Source organism: Hypanus sabinus, chromosome 17 (assembly GCF_030144855.1).
Source record: "Hypanus sabinus isolate sHypSab1 chromosome 17, sHypSab1.hap1, whole genome shotgun sequence".
In the NCBI taxonomy this organism is placed as follows: Eukaryota; Metazoa; Chordata; class Chondrichthyes; order Myliobatiformes; family Dasyatidae; genus Hypanus; species Hypanus sabinus.
Genome location: NC_082722.1, coordinates 51,428,017 through 51,440,601, shown reverse-complemented (window position 1 = coordinate 51,440,601; position 12,585 = coordinate 51,428,017). Strand labels below are relative to the sequence as shown.

At 34.9% G+C, this 12,585-nt stretch overlaps 1 protein-coding gene across 1 annotated transcript in view; it reads right to left on the bottom strand.

The window, feature by feature from the left end:
• The window catches only part of ankrd11 (ankyrin repeat domain 11), a 172,158-nt gene that overhangs the window by 115,837 nt on the left and 43,736 nt on the right, over positions 1–12,585 (bottom strand). The gene's annotated exons all lie outside the window — the stretch shown is intronic.

The following is a 12,585-nucleotide window of genomic DNA, read 5'->3' as shown; positions in this document are numbered from 1 at the left end:
GTTCTGAAAAAGACGACCCATAATGTAAATTAACAGTGGCACATGAATGTGAACTCTAAGGCAACAATCAAGAGTTATCAATTTATTCACCAAGATCTATTGCAATGGTTTCACAGGAATTCACCTGCAGCTGTATAAATAAAATTATTACCAGTGCAGTTACCAGTTCCTCTTAAGATGGGTTTTGCAATATTGTCCAAGAGCAGTTTTATCAATATCCAAAAGCAGTAAACCTTTAGTTGCAATACAAAAATAATCAAAGTTTAAAAAAAAAATTCTGGCTACTTGAAGCAGCTATAACTCACTGTCTTTAATGAACCTTCCCTGCTATTAATGAAAACCCAACATTCCAAAATAATGTACTCCAATTCTACTGTAAACTATTTTGGAGCCATTTAAGTAGAATAGTTAAAACAGGATTATACTGCATCAGGAGCTTTAAGTTTTATTGTAGCTTTTTTTTAAATTGAAAACCAAAATCAGTAGAGCTGATTCTCTAATAATATCCATCTCACTTTTTAAGTACAGTGCTTGTAACTGGAAGCCAGGACATTAAAATATTTAAGGAAGGTACAAACAAAAAGAACATTGCTTAAAAATAGGTAAAATAATTTAAGAGAGTTTAAGCATAATCTCCAAGCATTAGTCACCATCAGACAATTTTGGACTTGACATCATCATTTTGACAATGAATTCTGAATGTCAGATTTATAATACTTCATCACATAATATTGTGGTATGAACTGAGTAATCTGCCTGTTCCTACTTCGGTGCCATTGGTTGTTGCAATTCATGGAATGAAAGATAGTGGAAGTCCCAAGATTTCCAACAGTTAGTTGATAAGCTTCACAAAGATTAATTATGTTGGGGGGACGTCAAGTGATGACGTAGGATCGAGATACTGGAACTCAGCCCTCCCGTAAAAAAGTTAATAAATTAATGTTTAAGTGAAGAAAAGTCAATCAATACTTTTTTAAGGTTACTCATAAACTACTCTGGATTGTTTTAAGCTATGCCTCATAAACAGAGGATGAAGAAAACTACTTCCGCGAAGACTTCAGGTTGGAACAGAATCAAGGCCTACTTCTACCGAAGAACCGTGGACTCAGGTACAACACACCACCGGTGAAGCAGAACAGGAGACCGCGGCAGCATCGGCCATTTCTAAAGGAAAGGATCAACGAGAACTGCGCATGTGTAAAGGAACGAGCATGCGCAAACGAGTGCAACCAGAACTACAAAACCCAGCAACGACTGAAACCGACAGTGAAAGTGAGTCTGAGAGAGAGACGGACTCTCTGGAAAAATCAGACGAAGATGGAGATGAAAGTTTCTCTGAAAACACAAAAAAGACTTTGAGGCAAATAATGCATAAATTAGAAAAATTAAATGCATTAAAAGTAATTAAAGAAAAAATAACAAAAATGAAGGCTATGTTTGATAAAATGACAAAGAAACAGGAAAAAATGGAAAAGAAAATTACAGATTTGGAAGTCAAAGTGGAAGAAATGGATGGAAGAATGAAGAAGATGGAAGATGATAATGATGCCTGGACATCAGAAAGAAAACAACTCGTGGGAAAAATTGATAAGCTCGAAAATTTTAGTAGACGCAACAATATTAAAATTGTTGGACTTAAAGAAGGTACCGAAGGAGAAGACCCAATAAATTTTTTTCAAAAATGGATTCCTGAAAAATTGGAAATGGGAGAAGAAACTTCAATTGAGATTGAAAGGGTGCACAGAGCCTTAAGACCAAGATCTCAAGATGATCAAAATCCGCGATCAATTTTGATAAGATGTTTAAGATACCAGGATAAAGAAAAGGTTTTGAAGGCGGCTGCCCAAGGTACTAAACGAAGAAAAAGTCCATTGATGATAGCAGAGAAACCAGTTCTTTTTTATCCTGATATAAGTTATAACCTTTTGAAGAGAAAGAAAGAATTCAATCCAGCTAAAAATGTTTTATGGAAAAAAGGTTATAAGTTTTTAATGCGTCACCCAGCAACACTGATAATTTTTTTGGAGGAGGGAAAAAGATTTTTTCCTGATTATCGAGAAGCGGAGGTGTTCGCACAAAAACTCCCATCTCTTTGCTAATTAAACGTAGAGACTTTTAAATGTAATGGTTAAAGATGAAGACAGAGATAGCGAATGGAACTGATGGACATTTAAGGATGATATAAGGGAGAAAAGTAAAATTTTAGAAATAATAACTGAGAATAGTATGTTTTTTTTATATATATACTTTTTATGTTGCGGGGGGGCTGGGGAACTTTGAATCGGTTACTACGGGATTCACGTATGTAATCATGGCGATTGCCATGACCCGTACAATAGAGGGCAGTAATGTTGTGTTTTTTTTCTTTCACAACATTAGTAGGGTGGTATTTTGTCTTTTTCTTTATTTTCTATTTTTCTTCTATTCTTTTGCCTGGATGATTGGTGGGGACACACATAGCAACATGGAGACTTCTAAAAAGATTTCCCAGGATAAAATGAAAGTTGAAAGATTAGGTATTATTATAGATTGGAGTAACATAATTAAAAATAATGACTAATCTATTGAATTTTTTAAGTTTTAATGTTAATGGGCTTAATGGACCAATAAAAAGAAAAAGAATTTTAACATATATTAAAAAAATGAAAATAGATATAGCTTTCTTACAAGAAACTCATTTAACTGATATAGAACATCAGAAATTAAAAAGAGACTGGGTTGGAAATGTTATTGCAGCTTCATTTAACTCAAAGGCGAGAGGAGTTGCAATTTTGGTTAATAAAAATTTACCAATTAAAATACAAAATGTATTAACTGATTCGGCAGGAAGATATTTAATTATACATTGTCAAATTTTTTCAGAACTATGGACTCTTATGAATATTTATGCACCAAATGAAAATGATGTAAAATTTATACAGGAGGTCTTCTTGAATTCGGCTAACGCACAAGACAAAATATTAATAGGTGGAGATTTTAATTTTTGTTTAGATCCAGTTTTAGATAGATCAACAAAGGCTATTACAAAATCAAAAGTAGCAAAATTAACTATCATTGATGAAAGATTTAAATTTGATTGCTATATGGAGAAGAATCAATCCAAAAGAAAGGGATTATTCATTCTATTCAAATAGACATAAAACATACTCAAGGATAGATTTTTTCCTATTATCAACAAATACTCAAGATAGAGTGAAAAATGTGGAACATAAAGCAAGAATATTGTCTGATCACTCTCCTTTAATAATGACAAATGATAATGATAGATAAAGAGGAATCAATTTATAGATGGAGATTTAATTCAATTCTACTAAAACGTCAAGATTTTTGTGATTTTATGAAAAAGCAGATTCAGTTCTTTTTAGATACAAATTTACATTCAGTTGATGATAAATTTATATTGTGGGAAGCAATGAAAGCATATTTGAGAGGCCAGATAATAAGTTATACTTCTAAAATTAAGAAGGAATATATGATAGAAATAGATCAATTGGAAAAAGAGATTATAACATTAGAAAAAGAATCTCAAAGAAATATGACAGAAGAAAAACTAAGACAACTTATTAATAAGTTAAAATATAATACACTCCAGACATATCGAACAGAAAAAGCAATTATGAGAACTAAACAGAGATATTATGAACTAGGTGAAAGATCACATAAAGTTCTTGCATGGCAGTTAAAAACAGATCAGATTTCCAAAACAATAACTGCAATTCGAACAAAAGTGAATGAAATTACATAAGCCTCTAGAAATTAATGAGGCTTTTAAGAATTTTTATTCTGAGTTGTATAAATCAGAATCAAAGAATGATGATGTTAAGATAGAAGAATTTTTATCACAAATAACTCTTCCAAAATTAAATACAGAGGAACAGAAGGGATTAGATACGCCTTTTACATTGAAGGAAGTTGAGGAAGCTTTGGGATCACTTCAAAGTAATAAATCTCCATGAGAAGATGGTTTTCCACCTGAATTTTATAAAAAGTTTAAAGATTTATTAATTCCTCCTTTTATGGAGTTAATATATCAAGCGGAAAGAACGCATAAACTTCCAGAATCTTTTTCAACAGCTATTTTAATAGTCTTGCCAAAAAAAGATAGACACCTTTTAAAACCAGCATCATATAGACCTATTTCTTTATTAAACACCGATTATAAAATAATAGCAAAAATCTTATCTAATAGATTATCTAAATGCTTACCAAAATTAGTGCATATGGATCAAACAGGATTTATCAAAAATAGACAATCGGCAGATAATGTAACCCGGTTATTTAGTATAATCCATTTAGTGCAAAAGAGGGAGGAAATGAGTGTGGCAGTTGCTTTAGATGCAGAAAAAGCATTTGATACGATTGGAATGGGATTTTTTATTTAAGGTATTGGAAAAATATGGATTAGGAACATCATTTATAAAATGGATTAAAACCTTAAATACTCATCCCAAAGCTAAAGTAGTGACAAATGGTCAAATTTCAACATCATTTCAGTTAACAAGATCAACTAGGCAAGGTTGCCCATTATCACCTGCTTTGTTTGTGTTGGCAACAGAACCACTAGCTGAATTAATTAGAATGGACCCAGATATTAAGGGTTTCAGAGTTAATCAGGAAGAATACAAGATTAACTTATTTGCTGATGATGTTCTACTTTATTTAACAGATCCATTACATTCACTATGCAAATTATCTTATAGATTAGAAGAATATGGGAAAATATCGGGTTATAAAATAAATTGGGATAAAAGTGAAATTTTACCTCTTACTAAAGGAGATTATAATCAATGTCGATTAATAACTCAATTTAGATGGCCAGCAAATGGTATAAAATATTTAGGTATAAGAGTTGATAATGATATAAAAAACTTATACAAATTAAATTATTTACCACTTTTGAAAAAAATTCAGGAAGATCTTGATAAATGGATGGCATTACCAATAACATTAGTAGGTAGAGTAAATACTATAAAAATGAATATATTCCCTAGACTACAATATTTATTTCAATCATTACCAATACAATTACCCCAGAAGTTTTTTCAAGAGTTAAACAAATATGTGAGGAAATTTCTCTGGAAAGGTAAAAGATGTCAAGAATATCGTTGGAAAAATTGACATGGAAATTTGATCTAGGAGGATTACAGCTTCCAAATTTTAAGAATTATTATAAAGCAAATCAACTTAGATTTATTGCATCTTTTTTCGAGAAAGATAAACTGGCATGGGTTAGAATAGAACTAGATAAAATAGGAGAAAACGTACCAGAAGATTTTATATACAAATGGGAATCTAAATGGATACGGGAAAAGAAAGAATCTCCTATATTAAAACATTTGATTGATTTATGGAATAAGATAAATGTTGATGATGAGACAAAAAAATCTTTATTAGCAAAGAGATCTTTAATTCAAAATAGACTTATTCCTTTCACAATGGACAATCAACTTTTATATAATTGGATTCAAAAAGGGATTAGATATATAGGGAATTGTTTTGAAGGAGGTATATTAATGTCATTTGATCAATTAAAGAATAAATATAAAGTATCAAATAACACTATTTTGTTACTTTCAATTAAGGGCTTATTTAAGAGAAAAATTAGGTCAAACAATGTTATTGCATAAACCTAATGAAATAGAAATTTTAATTCAAAAAGGAAATATTAAAAAAATTATATCTTGTATGTATAATTTGATTCAAAAACAGGCAATTAAACAAGGAGTCCATAAGTCAAGACAAAAATGGGAAAGTGATTTGAATATTAAAATTGAAGAAACAAATTGGTCAAGACTATGTCTTGATAGTATGACAAATACAATAAATGTTCGGTTAAGATTAGTGCAGTATAATTTTCTACATCAATTATATATTACACCACAAAAAATAAATAAATTAAATCCAAACTTATCGGATCAATGTTTCCGATGTAACCAGGAAACTGGTACTTTTTTTACATTCTACATGGTCTTGTTCTAAAATTCAACCTTTTTGGACAAATTTAAGACTTTCACTGGAACAAATTACAGGAACACAATTTCCTCATAATCCAAAATTACTCTTATTAGGTGATATTGAAGGGATAAAACCAAAACTCAAACTAAATAAATATCAGAAAGAATTTATAAAAATTGCACTGGCAGTAGCCAAAAAAGCTATTGCAGTTACTTGGAAATCGGATACATATTTAAGTATAGACTCTTGGAAGAAAGAAATCTATAGTTGTATTCCATTAGAAAAAATTACTTATAATTTAAGAGATAAATATGAAACATTTCTGAAAATTTGGAGCCCTTATTTACAAAAGACAGGATTAAATCTATAGATGTTCTGAAGATGAAACAATTGGTTATTTGGGGAAAGAAATAAATATACATATTAAAGTTATTACAAATTCCATGGAGCACGTGGAGATCTTCCAACAACCAGGCATTCTTTCTTTCTTCTTTTTTTTCACTTTTTCTTTTTTTCTCTATAGGGCAGTTAGGGGGGAGGGGTTAAGGGGAGGGGGGAAGGGTTATATACATTTTTTTTCCATACTTCATTTTGTAACTACTTAAAAATGCAATAAAAAGTTTTCAAAAAAAAGATTATGTTCAAGATAAATTGTTAAATTGTTTCTTTATTGTCACATGTACCAAGGTTCAGTGAAAAGCTTGTGCAAATAGACAGTGTAGATCAATCCATTACAACAATGTTGAGTGGAAGGACAAATTAAAACAAAAACAGAGTGTAGAATAAAGTGTTACAGTACAGAGAAAGCACAATGCAAATAGATGGTAAGGTGCAAGGTCTCAACGTGGTAGATCACGAGGCCAAGAACCTACCCTTATGGATAGAAGCTGTCCTTGAGCCTGGTCGTATGTGCACTCAGACTTTTGTCATTTCCGCCCCTCTGGGCAGGTGAGGCAAGGCAGCGAGAAGAGAAAAATGTCCAGTGTGGGCAGGATCTTCAATAACCCTTTACTGTCGCAGCGAAAAGTGCCGGGTGCATGCGAGGAAGACTGATTTTATGATGTGCTGAGCTGTGGCCACAACTCTTCTTCTTCTGGTCACAGCAGCTGCCATACCACACCACAATGCACCCAGAGGATGCATCAATAAAACTGGGGAGGGTCAAAAGGGTCCTGCTAAAAAAATTTTTTTAGCCCCCTGAAGTAGAGGCACCAGTATGCCTTCCTGGATGTGGCATCTAGGTGATTGGATCAGGATAGACTATTGATGTTCACTCCTAGGAGCATGAAACTCTCAACCTCCTTGACCTCAACACCATTAGGATCAGAAGATAGAGTCCTTGTGGGTAGAGTTAATAAACTGCAAGGGAAGAAAAGACCTTGATGGGAGGACTGCAAACGAAAGCAAGGATGAAGGTTAAAATACACCAGGATATAAAAAAGGCATGAAAAACGGGCAAAGTTCAAAGTAAAATTTATTATCAGAGTACATGTCACCAGATAGAACCCTGAGATTCTTTTTCTGCAGGCATACTTAGCAAATCTATAGAACAGTAACTGTAAACATCAGGAACTGTTAACTGTAAACAAGCTGTGCAAATGCAGTTATAAATAAATAGCAATAAATAATGGGCATGAAATAACAATACACCTCCTTAAATGAATGTCACCATATCCCCTTTTGCTCAACAGCCTGATGGCTGAGGGGTAGCAACTGTTCTTGAACCTGGTGGTGTGAGTCCAGAGGCACTTTTACCTTCTACCTGATGACATCAGCGAGAAGAGAGCACAGCCATGGGTGGATCTTTGATGATGGATGCTGCTTTTCTACGGTAATGATTCATGTAGATCTGCTCAATAGTTGGGTTTTACCCATGATGTACTGAGCTGAGTCCACTACCTTCTGGAGGATTTTCTGTTCAAGGCATTGGTGTTCCCATACCAGGCCATAATACAGCCAGTGAGCACACATTCCACCACACACCTATAGAAGTTTGCCAAAGTTTTCAATGACATGCCAAACCTCTGCAGACTCCTGAGGAAGTAGAGGTGCTGTCATGCTTTCTTTGTACTTATAATGATGGGTCCAGAGCTGGTCCTCTGTAATAGTGGCACTCAGGAATTTAAAGTTACTGACCTTCTCCACCTCCGATCCTCCAATGATTACAGGCTCATGGACTTCTGGTTTCCCTCTTCTGAAGACTACATTCACTTCCTTGGTCTTATTGACACTGTGGGAGGTTGTTGTTATTACAAAAACTCAGCCAAGTTTCCAATCTCCATCCTACATGCTGATTCATTGCTCCCTCTAATGTAGCACACAAAAGTGGCATTGTCAGCAAACTTGTTAATAGTGTTGGAGCTGTACTTAGCCACACAGCCATAGGTGGAAAGCATGTAGAAGAGGAGGCTAAGCACACAGCCTTGTAGTACACCTGTGCTGATAGAGATTGTGGAGAGAATACTGTTGCCAATCCAAATTGACTAAGGTCTGCAAGTGAGGAATTCCAGGATCCAATTGCACAAGGAGGTATTAAGGACTGGGTCTTAGCGTTTACTGATTAGTTTTTGAGATGTACACAAAATGCATTGGAAAGTGCTGGAGGATTATCATTACACGTGCAAATTGACTTGGAAATATAACAACTAATTCTTCATTAACTTGATGTGAATCCTGGAACCCTTAACCCAACACTTCACCAGGAATACTGAATGTTAATTGAGCAGAGGTTGAGGGGCAACGTGACAGCTATAAAATTATGAAACATATAGAGATTTGCTGGGTGACAATGTCAAATAGTAAAAGACATAGCTTTATGGTGAGAAGGGAAATGTTTGAAGGAGATAGGCAAGGCAAGTTTTGTCTTGCACAGAATGGTAGCTGCCTGGAATGCATTCCCAGGGAAGGAAGGATATAGACCATGTGCAGATGGATGGGATTAGCTTAAATAGGCATCACAGTTGATCCTATGTACCAAGGCACTTATTGCTATGCTGTACTGTTCAATGATTTATAAGAGAGTACCCAAAGAAGTCAACATAATTGTCACAATCACATAATCAATAATGTAGGATTTTAAGCAATGGACTTACAAAAAAATTTGATCAGCCCTGCCATCTTCAACTTTCAGAAAGCAACTTAGAATCGTACACAGATGTTCTGAATTCTATCCAATGATGTCATGAATAGATAAAGCATTCAATGGTGTTTCATATTTATGTTGTCACTATATCAGATTTTTTTTTATGTCTATTGCTTCACAATTAAGTTTGCTTCAAACTTGGCTCTAACATACTTATGTAATTTATTGTACAAGAAACATCAGCAAGATATCACTTGCAACATTAATATTTAGTATAAGGGTAAATTGTGTCCCTTTAGCAACTTAGCGAGGATGCTTTAGCTGACCCATTGTGCCTCTTCTTACTGAAAGGGAGCTACTTTCCAGATCTACAATTCTGTGGCTAATCTTTCAATCAATTTAAAAAGGGGATGAGAGTGCTGTTTGGTAGCTTCAAAACATTAAAACTGATTCAAAGAAAAAAACAAGAGAGCCAGGAATTAAAGTCTAATTCCATTCTTTACTTTAAGCAAGGCGCCACATACCATGTGGGAGCATTATATTATGATGTATGCAATTCACATATTCTTTTTCATCATAACCAAAATTATATAAACAACAAAGAATGCTTAATCAAGCAATATATTTACAAGTAACACACAAGTGCTGGAGGAACTCAGCAAGTCAGGCAGCATCTATGGAAATGAGTAAACAGTCAACATTCCTGAATTTTAAATGCACAACACTCCTCCCTGTGTAGCTATAAACTCCAACTCATTAGTGAGTGCATCTCAACTATATAAACAGTATACTACATAATAAAACTACTATATCCACAGCAGTCAATTTTTAAATTGTCACATTCAGGCTAAAAGAGGCTTACCCTTCTGGGATAACGCTTTTCTTTCTCAGCCTTTTTATAAAGTTTCAAGTAGATAAATGCAACAATGATAATGATACAAAGAGATGGGGATTACATTAATAACGGTTAAAATATACAGACACAGACTCCGAGTAACATGTGTAATTTAAGCCTCCCAATCTCTTAGTAACTAAACATGAAAAAGATTTTTAAAAAATTGAGAAAAAATTCCCCGAACTAAAAAAAAACAAAATAAAAACAAAACAAAAGCTGGGCTGCAATGTTTCATCAGTTAAAATCATTGTTTGTCATTAACTCCACTCCTCTAGACACAAACAAAAAGTTACTGAGAAAGATTCGGAAAAGGTCAGCTTATATCATATGAAAATGTTGAATAAGTGGCCTCCAAGTTTCTTTAAATTTAACTAAAGGGTCGCTAGTGGCGCTCCTAATTTTTTCTAAGTTTAAACATGTTATAGTTTGGGAAAATCATTGAAATGTAGTAGGGGGATTAGAATCTTTCCATTTAAATAAACTGGATCTTCTGGCTATTAATGTAACAAATGCAATCAAATGGCAAGCTGAAGGGGATAATTAACTAGAGTCCATCACTGGTAATCCAAAAATTGCAGTAATGGGATGAGGTTGTAAATCAATACACAAAGCTGCTGAAATAATATCAAAAATATCTTTCCAATATTTTTCCAAAAGAGGGCAAGACCAGAACATATGTGTCAAGGAAGCTACCTCAGACTTACATCTGTCACAGACAGGATTTATATGGCAATAAAAACGAGCTAACTTATCCTTGGACATACGGGCCCTATGAACCACCTTAAATTGTATCAAAGCATGTCTAGCACACATTGAAGAAGTGTTAAATAGTTGGGATAATTTTCTCCCATCTCTCTATATAACCATATGGTTACATAGGTAAAGATACCTTAAGTTCTCTTTCCCATTCATTCTTAATTTTATCAGATGTACCTGGATGTACTTTCGTAATCAGATCATAAATAATTGCTATTAAACTCTTCTGATAGGGGTTTAACCTAAAAAAAATTCTGTAATTTCAGTTTGATGAGATAGCAGAAAAGTAGGTAAAATAACATTCGAAAAGTTTCTAATCTACAAGGACAACAGCTTTCTTGGCAAGAGATCACTCTGCTTGGCAGGTGGGACTTGTGATTGTGAAACAATCTCTCTCAGAGGAGGTTCTCTGGCCTCCTCTGTGGTGGTTACAGAAGTTGACCGAGACTGCAGGAAGTGGCTCTGACAGCGGTAGCCACTTTTCTTCATTAACAATTGACTCTGCTCAACTGATTTAAGTGTTGTATTCAGATGATATCAGATGTAATCTCCACTGTGATGGAGAATGATCCAGTTCTGTCCTTAATCTATCCAAATACCCACTTTGATCACCTCTGTAGTCTCTTGTCAGGACTGTTTGTCCAGGAGTAAAACATCAAACTTCCTTGAGCCCTCAATTTGTTTCTGCTGTTTGTCCTGCATACTCCTTCCAAGATCGGGTTTGAGGAGATCCAAGTGTTAACGCAAGGGACAAAACAGGAACAGCTTCCGTTGTCATTGATTGCTGTGCTTTTTTTTTTGACTCTGGACAAATTTTTCCGCAAAGTGGGTGGTACGATGCAGATGTAATATGTCTTATTCCATTCATTTTTAAGAATGACTGAAAATGTTCTGCCACAAACTGTAGTCCATTGTCACCGACCAAGTGTTATGGAACGCCAGTCCTTGTGAAGAGGCTTCTCAACACATGAACAGTTGTGATGGAGGCTACTTGGAACACTTCTGGCCACTTTGTAGCCACATCCACTACTACCAAGAAACTTGTGCTCATGAATGGTCTGGCAAAATCCACGTGAATCCTCTGCTTGGGCAATGCAGAGGATCACCAGGGATGGAGAGATGCTGCTCTTGGCATCTTCTGGAGATGTTGGCATCTTGCACAGTGCATGGCAAGCTGCTCGATCTGATCTATCCCAGGCCTCCAGACAAAACTTCGAGCCAACATTTTCATATTAACCACACCTAAATGATCAGCATGTAGTTCCTTCAACACTTTCGCTCTCAGCTTGGATGGTACAACAACTCTCAATCACCCCATAAGGCAATGCTTGTCTAGGGCAAGTTCATCACAGCACTGGTTAAAAAATAGGCAACTGGAGTTTATGCTGTACATTCCATTTTGGTTGGCCATGTAGACCTGAGATATTGTGGGGTCTTTTTTGGTTTCTCTTGGGATCATCCCTGCTATAATAAGGAGATAATAAGGATTTGTGTTAGGGAGTATGTGTCAAAAGCAGAGTCATTTTTTGTAATTTTTTCCAGTTTTTCCTTTTCCAAGTGTAAATAGAACAACCCATCAGCGTTTCCATGATCAGTCATCCTCGATCAGTCATCCTCTTGAATTCAATTTAATAATTGTGCACTCCAAGGCACAGAGCCCATCGCTACATTTGTGCTGCTGTTTCTGTGGATTGAAAATGGACACCAGTGGCTGATGATCAGTAAGGAGAGTAAACTTGCTCCCATACAAGTACTGGATAAAATGTTTTACACCCCAAACCAGCTTCAAGGCCTCTGTCAATCTGTGTGCAACTGTTCTCTGCAGGGGTAAGGGAACATGATGCAAAGGTGTTCACTTCCATCACTTTTAACATGTGACATGACTGCACCTATACCA